Here is a 21,444-nt window from a genome sequence, read left to right on the forward strand (position 1 = left end):
GTGGAGAAAAATAGAACACTCGATATCGAAATTTGCCTACAGGATAGAAATTAAAACACAGTGCCTGGAATGATAGCTTTCAGTTTCTGGTTCGCGTGACTCGAAAGACGCGATTCATGTTTTTATAGTTGCAAGAATGCTTACGTATACGTGTACCTATATCGCTTTTTATCATTGATAGCGGTACAAGTAGAGAAATAAATAAATGTTGTTTTTATTGCATAAATAAACTTGATAGTAAAGTTATCAAGTTTTATATGACTTCCTGGCAAATATCAAGCTTCGTAGTAAAGTTATCTTAAACTTATCGAAGCTTGTCAGATAAAACGACATATTTCTGACTCTGTGTTCCATTAGTTTCACGCCAAAGGATAGGTGTGATAAGATGATGAATAAAAATGGTTAAATAATTACAAAATTATGTAGTCTTGCAACGGTGTATGACTTGTTTGGTATTATAATACTATTTATATTCATAATATGACAAATTAATAGATCGATTGTAAGACGTTTGTATATCTTTAGAATGGTTGCCTCTGCATCAAAGTCCAATTTTATAATCGACATCGTTTCTTAATTACAAGATCGCAGATTACGGAACATAACTTACGTTTACGTATACCTAATAGTTCGATGTTTTGCGTCAGATACCGCATTAAAGCGAATAAGAAAGTAGTCAATCCACGCGTTACTTATACAGACGTACTTAGGCAAAGAAATATTTAATACATAAATTTTTATTGAAATATCAACGAGCGACCGATTCACTGATCAAGACATTACCGTCAATTCGTAGAACGTGTACGTGGTTCAACGAGACACGTAGTCGCGTTTCCGAAAAATATAATTATTTCTTTCCGATCGAACGCATAGGAAGCTCTTGCTCGTCAAAACGTTTTCCTCTGTTTATTCAACGGTTCGTTAATTCTCGATTCTTTCGACTGCGCGATACAACAGTAGTTCATTCAAATAACATCTAACGAACAGAAAACAATCTCATATACTTACACTAATTCCTTTAACTCCGCAATAATATAGCCGTCGTTTTTAATAACATATTTATCCGACAAAGCGTTATCGATTAATCGAGCAATACTAAAAGCTGTTATTCGGTTTTCTCGTTAATCGCTAGACGAAAGGGCAACACTTGGTTACGAATTCCATCGAACGGTTTCGAAATCATATGCTCGTTGTAAAATTATTTCGCGCGAACGACATGGTATTTTTGCTGGTTTCGAGGAAAAGAAAAAAGGGAGGAAGAAGGCAGGAGGCTCGTTTACATGGTTAGATCGTTGTCAGTTGGTTCTCTATACGTGTTTCTTTCGCACGCGATCGTCCGGCAATTCTGCCGATCGGAAAGCCATCTGTAACTTCGCTTTCTTTACGCGATTTTCACGGCTCTTCGAGGGAAGTCCCGGACAAAAGGCAATGTCCCTGCAGGACCGCTGGAATGAACCTTAAATTATATTTACAATAGAGAGAAATTTCCACTGCATGAATCTCAATTTCGGCTGTCTTTATGTCTCTAGATGGAAGTTAAAATATATTTGGACAATAATGATCTTTCCAAAGAAAGTTTTACTTTACCCTACGAGAGTGAACATCCAATTAACACCTATTTTTACCCGTGTAATTATTATTTTTCCTACCGTGCGCAAGGTGCGTCAACTACGGCCCGCTCTCTATGGCGCCACGTTTTCGAACTTAACTTTAAAGCTCAATTATGCCTCGTAACGATGCTGCACCTAGGCCCCCTCCAAAGGTACAAGCGCGAGCCTGCTAACGAGCAACGTCCCCAATTTTCCCAAACACCGTATTCTTAATTTCTATATAAATATGTATGTATATGTGTCTGAAGTAATAAACAAGAATAAAGAATCAATTATAAGCGTGGAACGTGCGAATAGCCGAGATCCGCGAGTTAGCTCGTCATATTCCAAGTTAATAAACCCCATGGCGCGATATTCTCGCTTTTTTCTCCCCTCTCCTTCCCTTTCCCTTATGTCGACCGGTTCGCCCGCGAGAGATTATCGATTTGGTCGCGATGTAAACAGCGTATATCGGAGTCGATCGCGCTTAAACGACGAACACGATAATTACGTGTATATTCCGTAGGGCTGGTAAATAAGAAGGAACGCACGCGTTTCTTTACCCCGTGAAAGAAGAGGTTACGCAAAGATTTCGTAACGGAGATTTTGTAACGTTGTTGTGTCCGCGACGCGATCACTCTTATCTCGAGTCATAAACGACGAGGCAAAACAAGCGGGTTCGCGTAATTGATTCATTCGAGAGTGATAACCGGACCCCTGGACCAATTATGAATTATTCCACGATACTGGCCGTATCGTAACGACGAGATAGCGTTCCATCCAGTCATCCATGATAGCGGATAGTGAATGGAGGAGAAGAGAAGCGATAGCGTTATTTGTTTAGTGGTTGCAGTCGGTAGTGTTGCGTGGTGATTGAACTTTTAAAAATAGATCTGCCCGAGGCGATTAATTGTAGAGTTAGAGCAACAGTTTGGATATTTATTCTAGATTAGGATCATATAGGAACGATCTTATGGTGAATTAGCGAAGAGCGGAGAATCGAGCAAGTGGTGGAAATAATTTTCGCTAAAAGACGTTGAAGCTTTCTATTGCGATAGGAAGATAGGCAGATTTAATGTACGTGTGAAAAATGGAAATAAATAGAATATTTACAGAATATAGAAGAATATAGGAAATAAAAGAATCCGTTTTTTCAAGAATTTTTAGCGAAGGAATCGCGTTGAATATTCATAATAGTTGGAGGTAATCAATTTGAAGATGATCTAAATCAATTTTATCCACGCAAAAAATTACCATACGAATTTTCGTGCGAAATGTTCGAAGACGGAATAAATTTGCCGGCGATAGAAGGAATCGATGAATAAGAATATATTTATTGTATACCGTTTAACAAATTCCGGGAAAAACATCAGGATATTCGCTGAAGGATAAGATATTTTTAATTCACTTGTATATCGTGCTGTGCAACTCAAGCTTGTTATAAAACAAACTTTCGTTTAAAAAAAAGGGAAGATTCCTCAGGAATATAGCAACGTTGAACAAAATTTTTTCTCGTAAAATTGATGATTCTCGTTATCGTTTTACAACACGCATACGTCCACTCGGACAGATGTTGCGCGACTGTTCGCCCATTTATCTCCAAGCGATTACCGGCTACCTGTAACTGGAATCTAATTAGCCAAGGCAAAGCAAAACAGGTAGCTGTGCATTGTACGACGAACGATACCGTTCGACAACTGCGTCAGTTTCTTCCACCTGTGAAGGTGTGAAGACATTACCGATTTCAAGCTGAAGCACACGGAGTTTCGTGTCTCGCCACTCATCGGTTCGTTCGTATCACGGTTAATTTTATCTACGATCGCTAGTCGATTGTAAATCATTCGATCGTACGAAACTCGTACGAGACGCGACGTATGTTAGAAACGAGAGTTTTATCACGAAGCGTTCACATTTGTAGAGGACGAGGCGGTAACAGTCAATACGCGAAAAAATAAGTGGAAACTGTAGAATGAAATTTGTTCGCACGACGCTTCGTTTCTGTGAAGATCCAGTTTGAAAATTCGTCGAATCTGCTTTGGCTTGGCTAAGTACCGACTACGTACGAGTGAACGATCGGCAGAAGGTTATTGTACGCGTGAAGATAAGTCAACAATGTGAAATAAAATTCTTCCGTGCAAGGTTTCGTCTTGAAGAAAATGAAATTTAAACGCGTTTAATTACGAACTGGTCGGGTACACGCGCACGTTGCATTTTCAAATTTAATTTCCTCGAAAACGAAGCATCTTGTGAAAAAATGCTATTCTACAGTTTCTACTTATTTTCAAATGTAGCTAAAACCCCGGTCGATTATTTACTCTCGTTCAGTTTGCAATTAGACGAGTTTAAGTATGCTTCCATACTTTGGAAGTCGCTTTTTATTTTATTATTATAATTTACTATAACAAATTTTTCTCTCGTTTTTCCACGCGAAATCGCTCCTTATCCAGTTCTATCACGATTACCGTCCCACCCTCTATGTGTAAATTTATTTTCCTTTAGGAAGATACACCACGTATTTCTGGCTGGTTTTGTCGCGTAATTGTGAAAAACGGAAGATCGAGGGAATAATTTCCAGGAAAAGGATTAGTTTGCAAGTTTCTGTTAAGAAAAGAGTTAATTATTATATGGAGGAAAAGAAACGATCGATCGTGTGCTTGGCACGACTAATAATAATTTACTCATTGTGAGCGCGCGTATGCGCTCGCTTCGATTCTTCGAATGACCACGATGACGAATCGAAAGGGACGAGGGGATGATCGTTTGAAAACGAATGCGTCAAGTGGAAAACCTCGATGGACGTTTTATGGACACGCGTGGACGTTTATACGCGAGGCGATTTACAAGACGTGAAACGCGCCACTGATGGGGGAGGATTATTATGGAGCGTGTTAGCAGTGATGAATGTAGAAGTAGCGCTTTGTTGTGTTACGGTCTTCAAATCATCGTGATTTTTTTTGAGATCTTTTTTAAATTTAACATTTGAAGGGTCTGTTTGTGAGAAATTAATTTCTACGTGATATATAATATTTGCCATAGGCTAGGATCTTTAAGGTAGGCTTTTGTTGTGTGATTAAGGCTTAATGGAAAGGTTAATTACTTGGATTTCTATCTACATATAGGTGAGCGACGGAATGACACGTTGAGTAAGATTGATTCTTAATGCTAATTTTCTGTAACTTCTTTTGGGAAAAAAGTTGACCTTATTAGGAGTTGTGATTTAAATACCAGGAACATAGATTGGATCCAATACGAGGATTGGTATTAATTTATGAGATTGAAGATTCTTCGTCGTAAATTACTCGTGACATTTTAATATTTCTTATCTGCTACAATGATCGCGCTTCCAGCATATAATCTCGACAGGCTCGATAATTAAAAGAAATTTAATGCTACCAAGTAATACCCGATCGTTCGAAATGCTCGATCTTACGTTAAAAGAGACAACTCGCCAGTACCTTTTGCGCCCTTTAATCATTCTAACACATCTTACAGTCCTAATAGTCTCACCAAAACTGTCCAATTGTCTCAGATACTCGATCTGGCATCCAGTGTTCAGTTATCAAACTAAAAATGTCAATACGCCACAATTTCTCTATTCTTCAAAAAATTCTATACATTTGCCCGCAAATCATGCAAACAGTTTACGTGATCCTCGCAGTATTCCATACGTAATGGTTGTGTAGAGGACAGATATGAGAATGTTTGACCGTGAGATTTATTGGAAGTTATCGTTTGTTGTCGTAACCGTCGAATATATTTAAAATAATAAATTAATGTACAGCCTATATTCGCCGAGTCGCTAATAGATAACGTAGATAACCCGTGATAACACTTAGATCGCTCGTTGATACAGAAAGATGCACGGGGAGGGGGGCGGGTGGGAGTCGAAAGATTCAGATTCGTCTTTGTTCGACGGTTATGCGTAGCGGCGACATTTGTTCTTACATTACTTGTATCCTAACGATCTCGATACTCCGAGGCAAAATAACAACATGATCTGAATTGTCCTCTGACTCATGTACCGCTACAGTTGCAAAAGGTATTGCCACATACTCTTTGTTTTCCAGTGGAAGGTCTTTACATCTCATTTTCGTAGTATCGAAGCTCCGTATTCATCCGAAAATTCTGCCAAATGATACGAAATTTAATTAGCTGGGCCTAATTAGTTACTAGATTCTACAATGAATATATCGCTGGTGCGATGTGCTTTGCGTAACCACTGTATATAATCCGATCGAAGTTGCTGCGAACGTTGCTCACGAAAATATATCCATTCCCATCCACGTTTATAAATAACGCGCCAGTTAATTAAGTATATACCACCCAAAGGCAGAGCCCTACATCAGAAAAATCCGAAACGTCTCCTCAGAAGTAGTAATTACGCATTCCTTAATGAACAGGCGGACGTCGCGCGAAACGAGAACCGCGACAGGTGCTCGAAGCTTTCCGAATTCCCCTGTATCCTCCTACTTTTTATATTTATTTTCTTTATTTTCCCTGCCGCTCCAACTGAAATCCATGATTTCTGTATTACGCAACCGATAATTTAGCAGCTCGAATCTCGGCCGTGTTATTACGCGAAAACCATCCTACCTCTCCTTAGCGGTTCATTATCGTTCAGTGTCGTCCAATCATGTGAGCAGACATTTTTTCTCTAATTATATTCCCGCGGTTGTCGTGGCTCTTGCGTCGAGGTTGTTCGTTCCGCTCGAAGATTAATCGCTCAATCGAAAAATCCACTTTTTGCAACGAAACTTCATTGGAAAATCAGTCCTCCTCCTCCTCCTCCTCCTCCCTTTTTCCTCTTTACTTTTTTCCCTCTCTTCTTTTTTTTTTCTTTTTCTTCCTCCACCGCTACGTGTATGGAGACAACGCCGCCGCTTCGTTTCGAGTTGCACGGGTGTAGTTCGTTGGTTATACCTAATCGGGCGGCAATCAGGCGACATCAGACCAGGCCTGCAAGGTAGCATACGAGGTCAGGCCCGTCGGCTGGGAAAAAGCTAGGAAAAGGCGAAACGTCCCCGTCGATAGAAATGGACTATCGACGATTACCATAAATTTACCGCGATCTACCGGGATCGTATACGGTTATTTTGTCCCCCGATAGAGAGAGGAAACTAGTTCCGCGCGCGGAAAAAATCGTGACCGTGTAAGCCTTATGGTGCGTTGTGCGAGCGCCCCTAGGGACTTTTTCTAGTTGCTCGGGTGAACCGATGGTGGCGTTCCTGAGTACTTGGAATTAAGTTTCCCTGCAAGGATCGGATACTGCTCCGGTATGGAGACTGAATATTAACGTTCTCTCGTAATTGGGGTAGCTTTTCACCCTTAATTGGCGAAATGCAAATACGTTGACTTTTCTGACGCGATTCTCACATATTTTAGTATTCCGATTGAAACCTGATCTTGTAAATTGTAATTATCAGCTTTCTATCGTGATCCATAGTTATTAGATTTGTTATTAGATTTTTCGATAAAATAATCAAATTCGTCGATCCTTAACGCGAAAGTTATCCTCGAAACTAGGACGTTAAGTGGTGGAAGATTTTTCTCCGCATTAACGTGACTATCATCATTCATTGTTTCCCAAGGTTCGCAAACGAGAGCCTGTTAGGGCAGCAATTTGAAGAGGTGGCTGGGAGTAAAACGCTTAGGATTCAGACACTCATCGAATGGCCCGCCTAAGGCGACGTCCCAGTCAATGATTCGATGATGAAGTGGCTTCAATGCCGTGTGTTACTCGGTTAGGGTTGTTTGCTACTTTTTGGTCAATTTTGTCTCATCAGCGCGTTACTTCGGGCGGTGTTCTCGGAACAGGACGAGGACTCACGTTACCATTCGATTACTGTTATTTCTCGAGTACTTGAGCCAGCTGGATAGGCTACCATTTTCAACGTAACTTGGACTCGAACGAGGCCCTAGTCGCTTATCTAATAGCTCGTTTTAGAATACCGAGTATCGTACATAGAAAGTTGTGTAGAATTTCTCAGAATTTCTTTGCTTCTACTGCTTCTATGTTTACAAGAATCTTTGATTAATTTTCCTTTATAATTATTCGGTCGGAGTAAATAGGATATTATTTCGCGGAGGAGAATTCAAGCGGAAAAAGTGAAATACGAAATCAGGTATTGCTTACGGTGATATTAATTTGTATGTAAATTATGTATTAAAGCGTAGTAATAGATTGTAATTAGACTGAGGAAATTTATGCAACTTGGTGTTTTTCTAAACGCAAGTGGAAGAAGTTGTAAATATTACAGCGAACATTATAATTTAGATTTTTCGTATATTTCTATATTTTACGAGCATTCTGCGAATTTTTGCATCTAATTTACATCTAACTTTGATATAATAGTCCAATCTCTGAATCGAAGTGATAATAAAGTACTGCGTATAAATTTGTAGCACTTTAATTTTTATTTACACTCGTATATTTCACTATAATTAATTTCGTCGAAGGAATAGAATTCGTGGTACGATTGAAAGTTGTGAGCTCGCTTGAAGTCGCGTTCAAGACGAAACTCTGTCCACTTCCACCGATAACTACGAACGACAGCGAGAAATTTCATTTTGAAACGGACGGCCAAAGCGACCGAAGTTAGTGCCATTTGCTAGCCGATGTATGGCGGTTGGAATTGTTCACTCGAGTAATTGTCACGATCGTTCGTGTTAAATGAAGTACGGCTCAAGTTGAAGTCACGCCTGCTTGGTTCGTGTAATGAGAAAGAGAAATTGTATTGCGAGGCTATTTACCATTTGTATCGAAAATTTGCTTCAATGATAGAACGGAGGATAGCAATGGAACAAGGAAGGAAAACGTTATTACGATGACACAGATATAGAGTTAGATTTGATTGGATTCTATTATAACTCTAATTGATACTTTTGGTAATGGAATACGCCATTAACTGGGCGAAACTTTCTTCGAATAACGTCATTCGGACGTAATTAGAGTAGATATTACAAGAATAGGTCTAAGGGATTTGTTCAAGTCGACCAGTGCTAATGGAATTTTTAACACGCGTGGTATATTCATAAAGGAGGTTTACAAGTGTTTCAATACTCTGGCGAGCCTGTGTATATCGTGGAACTTATAATTATAGACACATACCGATCAGTATGTTGCAGATTTTTATGCCATTTCATATTTCTATCGACATAACTAAGCTAACGAAACCTACGTGAAGATTTATTTCGCCCCTTATAATAAAATTACAATAACCGCTTTACTTTCATCATTTTCCTATATCCTCGTATATTACCAGCATTTTGTACAATTTTACGCTTTTAAGTTTTTCACAAACGCATCATAAAAATCCGCGGTTTATTGATCACGAAAATATTCACTCGCTTTCGTTCTCCGATTTTTCCCTCAGTCGGGATATGTACCGTTGAAAATTATCGTTTGGCGGATTATGTTGTCCGTAAGAAGACAGTTAGAGATATCAAAGCGGAGGTGAAAATTAAACGGAAGAAAAATTTCTGACACCATAGTTGAACTAATCGCCGCTTGTGCAGTAGACACTCGCTTATCTGGCAATTAGTCGGTATCGGTAATTACCGCGGAGTATCCTCCGCCCTAGCATGCAGTCTTCCGCACGCGTTTACAGCGGGGAGAAAGAAGGAGGAAGGTCGTGGAACTGTTTCGATAAGGAATTCTCGAGTCGTTTTCTGTAATCTATTCCGGCTCTCGACTTCGCTACTCTTCGTGGCTCATAATGGTGCCAGGAGGACTTCTTTTTCCTCTTCCACTACTCTTTTTCCTTAGATCTGAGTTAGTTAGTATTATGCAGGCTATACTTTGTAGAAAGAGCCAGAGACTCGATCTTTATAACGCTTGTGTAATTCTTGAAACCGGTGGAAATGTATTTTTAATGATATTAAAGTTCTTCTCGTTTTTTTTTCCTTTCTTTTTTTCCTTGGTTCTCTCGTGTCGTGTTCCGTAGGTTCTGAACGAATGGCGTTCGAATCATCTCTGTCTTATCGCTGGGAAATATATTCGTTGAGTGTAGCAGCTAACGATTAAGACTAAAGTTTTTAGTCTTTTCTTCCTTCGCTCCATTGTGCCTCGTAATTTATTTTCCTGAATGTTTTATCGTTGACGAATAGTGGCGAGAACGGCCGCCGGCGATATCTTTTCTAATTAATTTTTATGAATTATCCGAAAAGAATCGCGCTTAAATTATTTCTCATTCGTGAAATTATTCTTTTACGTTTTTAAATCATATTTTACGACCTACCGAAGGAGAACAGCGTCCAAATATTTATTACAAATATAAAACACGTAATCCACGCGACTATCAGCAGTCCTAGTCTTGGCTAGTCTTTCATTCCTTTTAGCCAAGTTTCGCAAATTCCTAGAAAGGAACGGCGATTAAACTCTTTTCTTCTTCCCTCTTTTTTTTTTTTTTTTTTTTTGTTTAGATTTATGAACGTTTTCTCCCGCCAATAAAACATACGAACCAGGTGTAACCGTTGTTAACGATATTAAAAGTCAACGTTAATATTAACGACGCTGCTACTTTTTCTTATATTCGTCGTATTATCTTTTCTTTTAGAAATTCTCGGTGGAAAAAATACGGCGATCGGAGCGTAATTTGTTGGGTTTTATGGATCGTTTTTTGTCATTAGAACGTATCTGTCTTAAATGACTTCCAATGGCGTGTTCGTTGGATTATTTTTTTACTGCTCGTAGCTGTCGATTCGTAAATACTATAATTCACCGCTAATGTAATCGTAGTTTTATTGCTCGCTACTTCCTCCATCTCGTTGGGTTCAGATTCTGCACATTAAGCACAGGGCATCAGGAATGTGAAGAGGGCATAAAAACTGAAACATTGTCGAATCTGTGCTACGACTATTGGCCTAAGTATTTATTATAACCCGTTGCTCTGCTGCTATACTATAATCAAGCTCCGTTATGGAGGAAAAATAAGAGCACCGATAACAGAATGTTCAGATAACAGAAATTCCATGGTATCTCGTATAGATGGATTTCTTCGAATCTAACAGCATATTACAGTATTGCGTTTTATCGTAACTAGACTTTATCGTAGAAGAGGAATTTCTTAGTTAAACTTTATCATAGAATTCTGTCTACAAAATTTGATAATGGAATATTAAAATCGTTATGCAAACGTTATGTAAAGTTATTCTGCGAATGAAACATGTAGAATATAGACGGTCGAGATATTTTGAGTTTTTAAATTCTGTAAAATAAAGCGTCAATTATCCGAAGCAATTGGGACATCGAGGTGGTTCGGAAAATCGAACTGTTCGGATAACGTAAGAAACATCTACTTACGCAGTTTCCACGGCATAGGAACTATCCCTAAAATTGCTTATTGAATACACAAGAGTATTATTACTGTAATTTGAAACGTAGCTGTATATTACGCGGAATATTCGTTCGTTTTTGAAAAAGTGCTTCGAGCTAACGATACGTAGTAATTATAAATAATTCTTACATAGTCGACGTTAGGAAAGTTTATTTTTTAAAGCAGAAATTTAAGTTCCTCTCCGATTCCTAGAATTAGTAGCGATAGCGACCACGCGACACACACTGTTTCTGCATAATTAACGCAATATTGTGTTACAATTATTATTAAGATCATTAAATTGACCTCAATAGCTTTCGTATGATGTAAAAGCGAATTGCGGTTATATCAGTGTCAAAGCACTCGTGACCTCGTTATTACATAGATGGCGAAAACCGTGGAAAATTTTTGAATAATGAAACCTTCTTTTCCATTTCCCTCGTCTAAATCCACCACTTACAAGAAAAACACTTCAAGTTAATAGCCATACTGTTGGATAGGCAATGAAAATTCAATTAGCAGTGAATGTGTTGAAGCTACATCTTGACCCAGTTGCATGGAACACCGTAAGATCTCTTACGTGCCTCTTCTTCCTCTCACCATATATAATTAATACCCATTATACGTAGAAAAAAAAGGCTTCTTCGTTCTTAAGAGAATATCCATGTAACGAGGCACTCGATTTGGCGAAGAACAGAAGAATCACGTTAAAAACGTCTAAACACAGAAGTTAAATCTCGTTACGTATCTATTCTTCGTCTGGTCGCAATGAGCTGACACGGCGCGATTTTTTAATGACGTCTGCCAACGGCGAACGAACAGTTGCAATACTAATTACCTCTAATACGCGGTTGCGCAAATGGAATGGACGTGATAGCGGAATGAATTCCCGCCTGTTGGTCTGCCGTCGACACCGCTTACGGAGAATTGATATTACGAAAGGGAATTGCCTTTGCAGTTAAGTCACGAGCAATTACCATTAAGCCCGTTCTGAGTAATTACCCTTTTGTTAAGTGAAACATGTGACCCGCGGAACGGCACGATTCCACTGTGGTTTCGTTAAAACGTTAAAATCGTCGACCGGTTCCGGGCTTACAAATGCAAATTTTACGACGCCAGGCGTCGAAGAAGAGTACGCTTCTTGGAAAATTGGTCCCGAACGAGCCACGGTGACGGATCAGCAATAATCAGCAATACCTATTCGAATGTAAATAAGCCTCTAATAGAGTAGAATTATTAGAATCGTCGTGGATTATGCGCGTTTGGCTATTTCGAGGATCGATTATGTAATTTTGTCTTTCTTTCTACGAACAGACGAATTTCGGTTATTTTGGCTATATCGTACCCTCCGACTGGAATATTAGGATCGTTGGAGGATTCTTTTAATTGCTTCTGCAATGTTCTAATAGCTCTACTTTGCACGAAATATTAATTGTACATGATAAAGGAATATATGTAAATAGCTTTTTTCGATTGAAATTTAGCGAACTGCAAAATTGAAGCTGTCACGATTTCGTTCTAGACTTTAGCCGCTTCTACGTCGCTTTGTAGATGTTAATTACAGTTTACACAATTACAGTAGAAGGATCATGATTTTCTTATTGTTTGGTAAATTAATCGAATTGTTAGATTTAGCATAGCGTCCAATTTTGTCCACTTCTCTCGCCGTTTTGATCTTGGCAGTGTAAAACGACGACATTGAAATCACTCAGCCATGTATCTCCATCCCCCAACGGAGGCAGTGAATTAAAATTTAAAAGAGGTCCCAGTGAAACTCGCGTTAGAAAGCAATCGAGTGACGCGAATGTTCAAACTCGTAATAGAAATCATGCGAACGTTTCCATTTGTCGTTATCGAGGCCTGGTATAGTGGTTCGCGATACAATACCGTGTTAATCAGCGTTATTAAAGGGACGTTTACCCTCGTGACGTTCGCACCATGGGGTGTCCATCGGCAACAATGGCGTTCGGTAGCCTTCCCGTCATCCATTTTTTCGAATCTTGATTTCACGCGTGTTCCACGTGTTTCCATGTGTTTGCCCCCGCCATTTTTATCTCCTTTTTGCCTTTTTTTTTTCTTCAACCGAGCCATCGTTTCGAACCGATCGAAAAACGCCTCTGTCGTTGATCTTTCAGGTTCCATCGACAATGACGCGATATTTCTCTCCCCTCTTCTGCTTCGTTCGTTCCTTTGTGAATCGGATTGACGTCTTCATTGAGCGAATCGTCACGGTCGATCGGTGATCGCGATCGAGTCAGAGATCCACCGTGCAAATTGAACAATCGAATGATCTGATTTTTTTGCAGGATGGACTGTGCGAGCGCTTCTTCCTTCTCGTTGATCGACATTGTCTGACTAGTCGAACGTCACTACTGGTTGCGTTTTATAGAGCGACCAAGTAGAGTAGCGTTTTTTTCGAGTCGAGAAAGTACGTATTCTTCTGTTCGGTCCTTGAGTGGTGAAAGATAGAAATAAGCTTCGTCGAACTGAAATTTTCGTGAATCGAGAAGGTTTCGTGCGAAGGTGGTTTTCTGAAGAAAGTACGATAAACGACGGATAAGATCTAAATTTATTTAGAATATTGTATTATGAATTTTCGAGTTTTTTTCGAGTCGAGAAAGTACGTATTCTTCTGTTCGGTCCTTGAGTGGTGAAAGATAGAAATAAGCTTCGTCGAACTGAAATTTTCGCGAAACGAGAAGGTTTCGTGCGAAGGTGGTTTTCTGAAAAAAGTACGATAAACGACGGATAAGATCTAAATTTATTTAGAATATTGTATTATGAATTTTCGAGTTTTTTTCGAGTCGAGAAAGTACGTATTCTTCTGTTCGGTCCTTGAGTGGTGAAAGATAGAAATAAGCTTCGTCGAACTGAAATTTTCGTGAATCGAGAAGGTTTCGTGCGAAGGTGGTTTTCTGAAGAAAGTACGATAAACGACGGATAAGATCTAAATTTATTTAGAATATTGTATTATGAATTTTCGAGTTTTTTTCGAGTCGAGAAAGTACGTATTCTTCTGTTCGGTCCTTGAGTGGTGAAAGATAGAAATAAGCTTGGTCGAACTGAAATTTTCGCGAAACGAGAAGGTTTTGTGCGAAGGTGGTTTTCTGAAAAAAGTACGATAAACGACGGATAAGATCTAAATTTATTTAGAATATTGTATTATGAATTTTCGAGTTCTTTTCTGTTTTTTGAAACATCAGTGGATCGATGTCGTATCTTATAACACGCGTCTATTAACTAGCAAGTCTCGCACGAAAAAATATTCTACAATTCCGATTCGTTTCTTCATCGGCGTGTACTCGCAATTTTTCCAGGCAAGAGAAATAACGAAAATACGTATAGGATACATAATCAGTGCACAATTTTTCACTTCTGTCAACGTACAGTTGCCGCGTTAAAAAGAGTTAGCGAAGATGTAAATAGGACGTTTAATTAAATAAAGAGCAGTAGACAGCGTTTCGGTTCTATCAACGCGTACTCGCAATTTTCCCGAGTAAAAGAAATAGCTACAATATACACACACACACACACAGGATATAATAATTAATGGATAATATATATCTCACCTCTGTCAACGTACAGTTGCAACATTTAAAAAAATCAACGAAAATGTAAATAGGACATACGAGTGTGTATCCATAATTAGTTATGTTTCACTTGCGCGTACGTGCATATGCAATTTTTGCAAGAATTAACGAAAGAAGCAATCGTGACGCGAACAAAGTGGTTATCCACATGTAAAATATGCCGCTAATTGCTGGTACGGCAATTAGATACGTTCGTTACGAGGAGTGTCGTTCGTGTATGCAAATGGTGCGACATCTTCAATTCCGTGCACGTTGAAAAATCGTTGCCGATATCCGGTATCGGTGGATGACTGCTCGTGTCGAGCAGCCAACGAATCGTGTAATTAAATAGTAATCGCTCATTACCGTGGCTCCGTCGTTTGTTATATTGGCGTATATGCACGCGAGTTATACTTACCTATAATGCAACATATTTCTAACCGGTTTCGATGGAATCGAAATTAATATGTGGATAATGAAAGACTAGAAGCGCCATTACTTAAAACCTATAGGAAATTTTTTGAATATTTTACTTAACGAGAATATCATTCTCATTTGCTTGGCTATAACGACGATATTTTATTTTAACAGGAATGCAGAATCGCGGATGATTAATCGCTATAGGAAACTATATAGGCGTGTGTTTTAGAACTCGTAACTCGTTAACCTGTCTCGTTCGGATTGCCAATATTTTACACGTAATAATTTAATCACTCGCAGCTCCGTTCCCTCAACGTATCGTTACATTTCTATGAAAAATATAACTACCGTTGTTTCGAAGCTTATCGAAATAAATGATTCGTTATTGAATTATAATGATAATCGAATTATCGTGCAATGAAATTTCGTAAAGAATTTCCACGGTATTTAACTTGCATGTTAAAAAAAAAAAAACCTTTGATTTACTACGTTTTGTAATATCGTCGATATTTCAACGATGCTCGACTATCGTGCTCATAATGGTTTCATAATTCTAAAAGTTGAAAGCTCGTTTAAAAATATACATAGAAATTACAAGATTTAAACAGTCAATTATTCGTTATTAATGAACTTCGATATTCAATGAGATAATCCTTAACGCTTGTTACATGCCCAACATGGTTATTCGTCACGTATTTTTATTTTTCACTAAATAACAAATACTTATACATTTGCAAGAAATATCTCGTATTCTTATAGGTTTTCGTATTGCTTTCAATCACGATCAATGTAATCACGAAGGTCGTATCCAATTACAGTATTCGTAAAATCTCGAAATATTTTATGCAACATGCGATATGGGCATTAAAGTTGTCTATGTGAGTAATCAAATATCTTCAAGAACCGGCGTGTACGTATTTGGTTATATATCGGTGGCTGCGATTGTTCGTTCGTGAATTTACATAATTACGGAGGCGGTTGGTTATATATACGACAGCTGATTTGCATACTTAATTCCGTAATTGGCGCTTCTTAATTGTTTAACCAACTGCGTAATTCAGCGAATAATATTTCGTCAGAGAATGAGCCTTCCGTGACGTTAATGGTCCATGGTGACGCGATTATCCTCGAAAACATATCCTGTGCTCATCTCGGATCGATCGTACGGCCTCCTTCTTCTTCGCGATACACACCGTTTGACGACGGCTTTTTTGGAAATTGTTAAATACGCGATCGTAGAGATTATGCGACGCTTCTTAGAAACACCTCTGTACTGTTATGTCCATGTAATTTTTTATTCTTGGAATATTTGATACGAAGATTAAATCTACGTGTTTATGGATTACGGATGGAAGCTGTCAAACGTTTTACAAGTTTAGAAGATTCCATCTTTCGTAACACCTTATTATATTCCTTTTTGTGTTATTGGCTGTAGTTATTTTCATTCATCCTTCTCGTTTCTTTGCTATTTATCTCCATGTGAGACACGCTTGACGATTTAACGTCTCTATCCACAATATGATTTCTTCTTCGATATGACGTTTTACCGTTTTATCGCAACAACATCGATCCTCTTGTCACCGATAGCAAACGTAAAACTTTGTTCCAATTTATATCTCACTATTCCTGCTGTCTAAATATCGAAATCCTTGCGTCATCGTCTCAAGAAAATTGTATACCTAAGAATCTACCTTTCCTTCCGTCTTAAAATCGTTCCTCTCCGACGTAAAAATCTCCTCGTCAACACCATCTCTTTCATCACGCGTTTCCAGACTCCATTATCGTCTTCGAATCCTAAAAGTCGTCCTTCAACGTTTCCCGTACTCTACCAAAAAACGAACTTCATCCCTGCTTTCACTTTTCCTATATTCTTCTCCATTGAAACATCTCTGGAACGTGTTTTTCATTCCGCAACAACACCTACCCATTATTTAACGTTAACATTTCTCCTTCGCAGCATCTCCTCTCCGCAAAACGTCTTGCTCGTTCAACATCGTCTTCGAGGGCTTCAAAATCTTTTGCCATTCCCGGTTGCTCCATTCGTTCACCGTTTCCCTCGACCTACACTTTTCTCCTGTTGCGTCGTTAGCGAATCTCTAGGCGCTTCCTAGACGTCGCCCACGGGCGTCCCGAGCCTCTCCCGGTTCTCTGCAAACAGGAGAAGAGGACGAAGGAAAGGACGGAGGAGCGAAGGTTCTGGAGGACGAGGGCGAAGGGAAACGACGAAGAGAAGCTAGACGGCCTGTAATTACGGGAAGCTTGGCTGTGCGCAGCTGAGCCGCCCAGAGCGACTCGAAATTACTCAAAAATAAGACCAAATCGCGAACGTATCAAATTATAACCCCGATTCCCTACCCCCTCCTTTTATGTTTTTCCTTTTTTTTCTCTCTTTCTCTCTCTCTCTTTCGTTTCTTCTTTTGTCGTTTTTTCCCTTTGGTTTCGCTAGAGCTGGCGACCAACGGCGTTTCGAACGTTTCGCCGAGCTACGTGAATCGTCCAAGCAAACGTCGACCCCGGCGCTAATGCGTTTTTAATTGTTGCTAACGCGACCGTAAACAGACCCGATGCAAATTCCGCCGCGATACACTCGATAAGGCGGGGTTCTAGTTCGTTTCGTGGCGGATTTGTTAATATGGCTGCAGGTGTAGCGCGCGTATCCGAGGGTTGAGGAGGGTACCAGGTATCCTGGAATAGAGGAATCTGGGTCGGGTAGTTGGAGAAATTTGATAAATTTCGGAAAGAGGGCGATAGAGAATTTTTATTATTCTTTCGCTAGAAGTCTTGACTTTTATATCTACGACGTGCTTTCCATTTGGATTTCCGTTTATTTGTTTCGAGGCTGAATTATCGGGGGATGGATTATCGAGGTTTTAGCGTATAGTTGTTTTAGAATAGTTTCTAGTATAGTCGCTAAATTTTGTGAATTTTATGGCGCGAAAGGGAATGGATCTTTGCTTGGAACTTTAAATGTATCGTTTTAAAGTTATCGTGAATGTTGTGGCGAATACTCAGGATTCTGAATATTCTACTGTCAATATATCGCTTCTTGGCATTGATAGTGGCACAACGGAGTAAACTTCGAATTCGCTTTTATCGAATAGAAGGCCTGCATTATGTTTCTACTTTTATCACGTAAAACGGTATATTTATAATTCCGCCAGTTTTGCGTCAGAGGGGAAAATTATTATTCATGTATGCCGCTATCAACGTGACCTTAGTTTTACAACATCGGCTCCTCTTTATTTGTTTTGTGACGCTACAAGTGCAAAGTCGTACTGTTTTCACGAATAACGCGGAATACACTGTGTCGATGTCGTTAAAACGTCTGGCGAAAACTTACTTGTAAATTTTAAAGAATCTCTCTTTTAAAATTCCCATCTTTTCGGTCGTGCCACTATCACTTGCCAAGCAACGATGTATACGTCGATCCTCTCGAGGATCTCGCGCGTACGATAATGTGGAGAACTCTGAATATCGACGATAACGTCGATCGTGTGCACTCTCCTTTGGTCGTATTTAATTGCCACTTTATTTAATTCCCGTTTCTTTGAAAATGATAGTATTACGAAAGATAGAAAATACATATCCTTGAAAGGTATTGTTCGCGAGTTTTATGAGCCGAGCTAAAAGAAGACACGACGACATGTAGAAAGTTCGTAGAGTAACCGTGTTTCGGCTATAGGCTCTTCTATGTGTCTATTTAAATGAATAAACATCTACGTAAAAAACTTTCTACTCTGCAATTGAATCGTAAGCTGGCGATCAAAGATACTCGACTATCGCTATCAGATAGAATCACGTAGATCCGTCGTAAATAGCGACTATCGAAGGAGGTTAAACCATAATTTTCTTATAACTCTGCGATACCAAGAAACTATGCATTGTGAATGTCATCGTTATGTAGTTAACTACATATAGTACGTTTACTACGTACGTATGTTTATAACATATACTACATATACAGGGTGGTTGGTAACTGATGGTACGAGCGGAAAGGGGGTGATTCTAGGCGAAAAAAGAAGTCGAGAATATAGAATAAAAATTTTTTTTTTAATTTTTCCATCGAGACAACGATCTACAGTGAGATCCGTTATAACGAGACGCGATAAAGTGCACGCGTACCGAGCGAAAATTCAAAGTCGATTTTCTCGAAAACAAAGCCTCGAAGGAAAAATTTTTATTCCATATTTTCGACTTCTTTTTTCGCGTAGTATCCACCAGTCACCAACCACCCTGCATATTAGCAGCGTTTATGAGTCAGCGGCCGTTTAATGTTAAACGAGATTAAAACGAGTATTGTATTCGATATAAATAATTACAAATTAGGATTGACACTTATTGATCGTTTATACAACTATTAGATACGGAGAAATAGTCTGTGTTTCCAGTTTCAAATTTCGTCTGACTTTGTGCGCATCGATCTCTAAATATTAAAATATCTCTGGTCATTTTTGTCACTTAATTTCTCATTTACCATTTTCTTATTGTTTCGATTCGATAGGTAATTTTTATTGTTTCTGCATCTCGAACTTTCGAAATATATTCACTGAGAGGTGGTGGTATATCGAACATCTGTGACGTGTATCGTTGCATTGTCACTGAGAATAAAGTAAATCGTTTTAACGATATCATCAACTTCATCATCGGCTTTATTTAGTTAAAATACGAAGAGAAGGCTGTATTAAACATACTCGTTAGTCACGCTAAGATTGCCAAAGCACGTATTATTTTCAAAATTAAACGAATCTATAGAAATATGAATTCGAACGAAGAAGAGTTGTTCGTTTTGTGTTTTTAAAAACGCAAAAACATTTTCTACGTTCGATAAATTATAAATTACGTTGCCCCAATGTTCTGATCATAACTCGGTTCTAAGAAAACATGTTCAAAATTATCAAACATCTCACACGTTATATATATATGTCGGAGATGAAAGGAAAACCGGAACCTTCCCTTTGCAATTTTGAGGAAGCCTTCTAATGCTTTAGCCTAGATTTTATCATAACTGTAATTAAGCAATTGTCATTTGTAATTGTTTGACATTTGTGAAAGCGAAAGTGGGTTCGAGGTGACAACTGGTCGCCGAACGTAGCCACGGTCACGGGATAAACGTTTTGCCTGACGAAGGTGTGGATCGGTTGTATCGTTCTCTCTAGAAATCACATAGAATTGTATTTTAGAGATGCTGATATAATGGAACACACGTTGTATTAGGAATCAATCTCCAGACAGAAACTGCCTAGTATCGGCGTTTGGATCTTTCTCGATGTTTCCAAAGAGTATACAACAAACTTTTGACAGAAATTGCCTAGCAACAACGATTGGAACCTTCTCGATGTCTCCAGCGAGCATATAACAAACAAATGCAGTCGTACAGCGAAAAAGATTTTCATCAGATATTCATTCGTGCGATCGCCTTGGAAAGTGATACATCGAGCAATTTACCGAGTGTCTCAGCAATTGTATTTTTGTGTTTAAAATTATTCTACGCATAGCAAAGAGTTATCCCGTTGACCGTGGATTCGTTAGAACCCCGGAAACATTGTTAATAGTGTTCATTAAATTCATTATTCGTTAAACCTATCAATCGTTAATCTCATTATTCGTTAAATTTATTATTCGTAAAACATATTATTCGTACCTCTTATTGTTCGTTAAATTTATTATTCTTTAATCTAATTATTGGTTAAACTTAACGTCTGTTAATCTTATCATTCATTGAACTCAATACTCATAATATTTTGTAAAATCTTGTATATTCGCGTAAATATAATCTCTGTCTCGTAAAACGATGGCTAACTCAAACAAAGAATCGTTACGCGCCTTAAATCCTAATGATAATCCGACATATATATATATATATATATATATATATATATATATATATTACTCGAATAATTTCATTAATTGGAATTAATAAGAAATCGATTTATGTCGTATATATTTAGACGTCATATGGTTGGTTAACGATCTGACGATCGAGAAAGTAATTAGTTTATATCAAGTTTCGATCGTCTTCTTCTCTTTCAATTAATCGTCGATTAATCATCGAATGGTTAGGAGAAGTTGTCCGTTCGCATCGACAGAAGGTGACGTTTCTGGAAAATAGAGTCACGACCAAGGTATTAACGTTTCTATCCATCCGTGCAACAACTTTTCACGCAATAACGACGTTAATGATCAGTCAGATGTTATCGAATAATAACTGCAATTATTAATAGATTATCGAACCGCGACTCGCGTGGATTTCGAATTAATCGACGCGTTTAATGCGACGGGGCCTTCGTGCTCGTTGTTGCCTGGTTGTATCGCCTCTTACCAAGGAATAATTAATGAGCTGGTAATAGTGGTCTTAAGTATACCGGGAACATTTTTCATCGTCCCTCGCGATTCTTGAAACTTTAAAATGGATAAAAGCATCGAATGCTGCAGAATCGTAATTTCATGGAAGGAAGGGTATCTATTATCTTGCAACTGGCGTCTGAATAAAATTTCAAAGAATTAAGAATTCAACGTCTAAAAAACTAAACATCGATCACGCGAAAGCTACGT

At 38.6% G+C, this 21,444-nt stretch overlaps 1 protein-coding gene across 1 annotated transcript in view; it reads left to right on the plus strand.

Annotated features, from left to right (window-relative positions):
• Positions 1-21,444, plus strand: part of LOC117166306 (uncharacterized) — a 55,474-nt gene that overhangs the window by 2,449 nt on the left and 31,581 nt on the right. The gene's annotated exons all lie outside the window — the stretch shown is intronic.

This window comes from Bombus vancouverensis, chromosome 15 (genome assembly GCF_051014615.1).
Source record: "Bombus vancouverensis nearcticus chromosome 15, iyBomVanc1_principal, whole genome shotgun sequence".
NCBI lineage: Eukaryota > Metazoa > Arthropoda > Insecta > Hymenoptera > Apidae > Bombus > Bombus vancouverensis.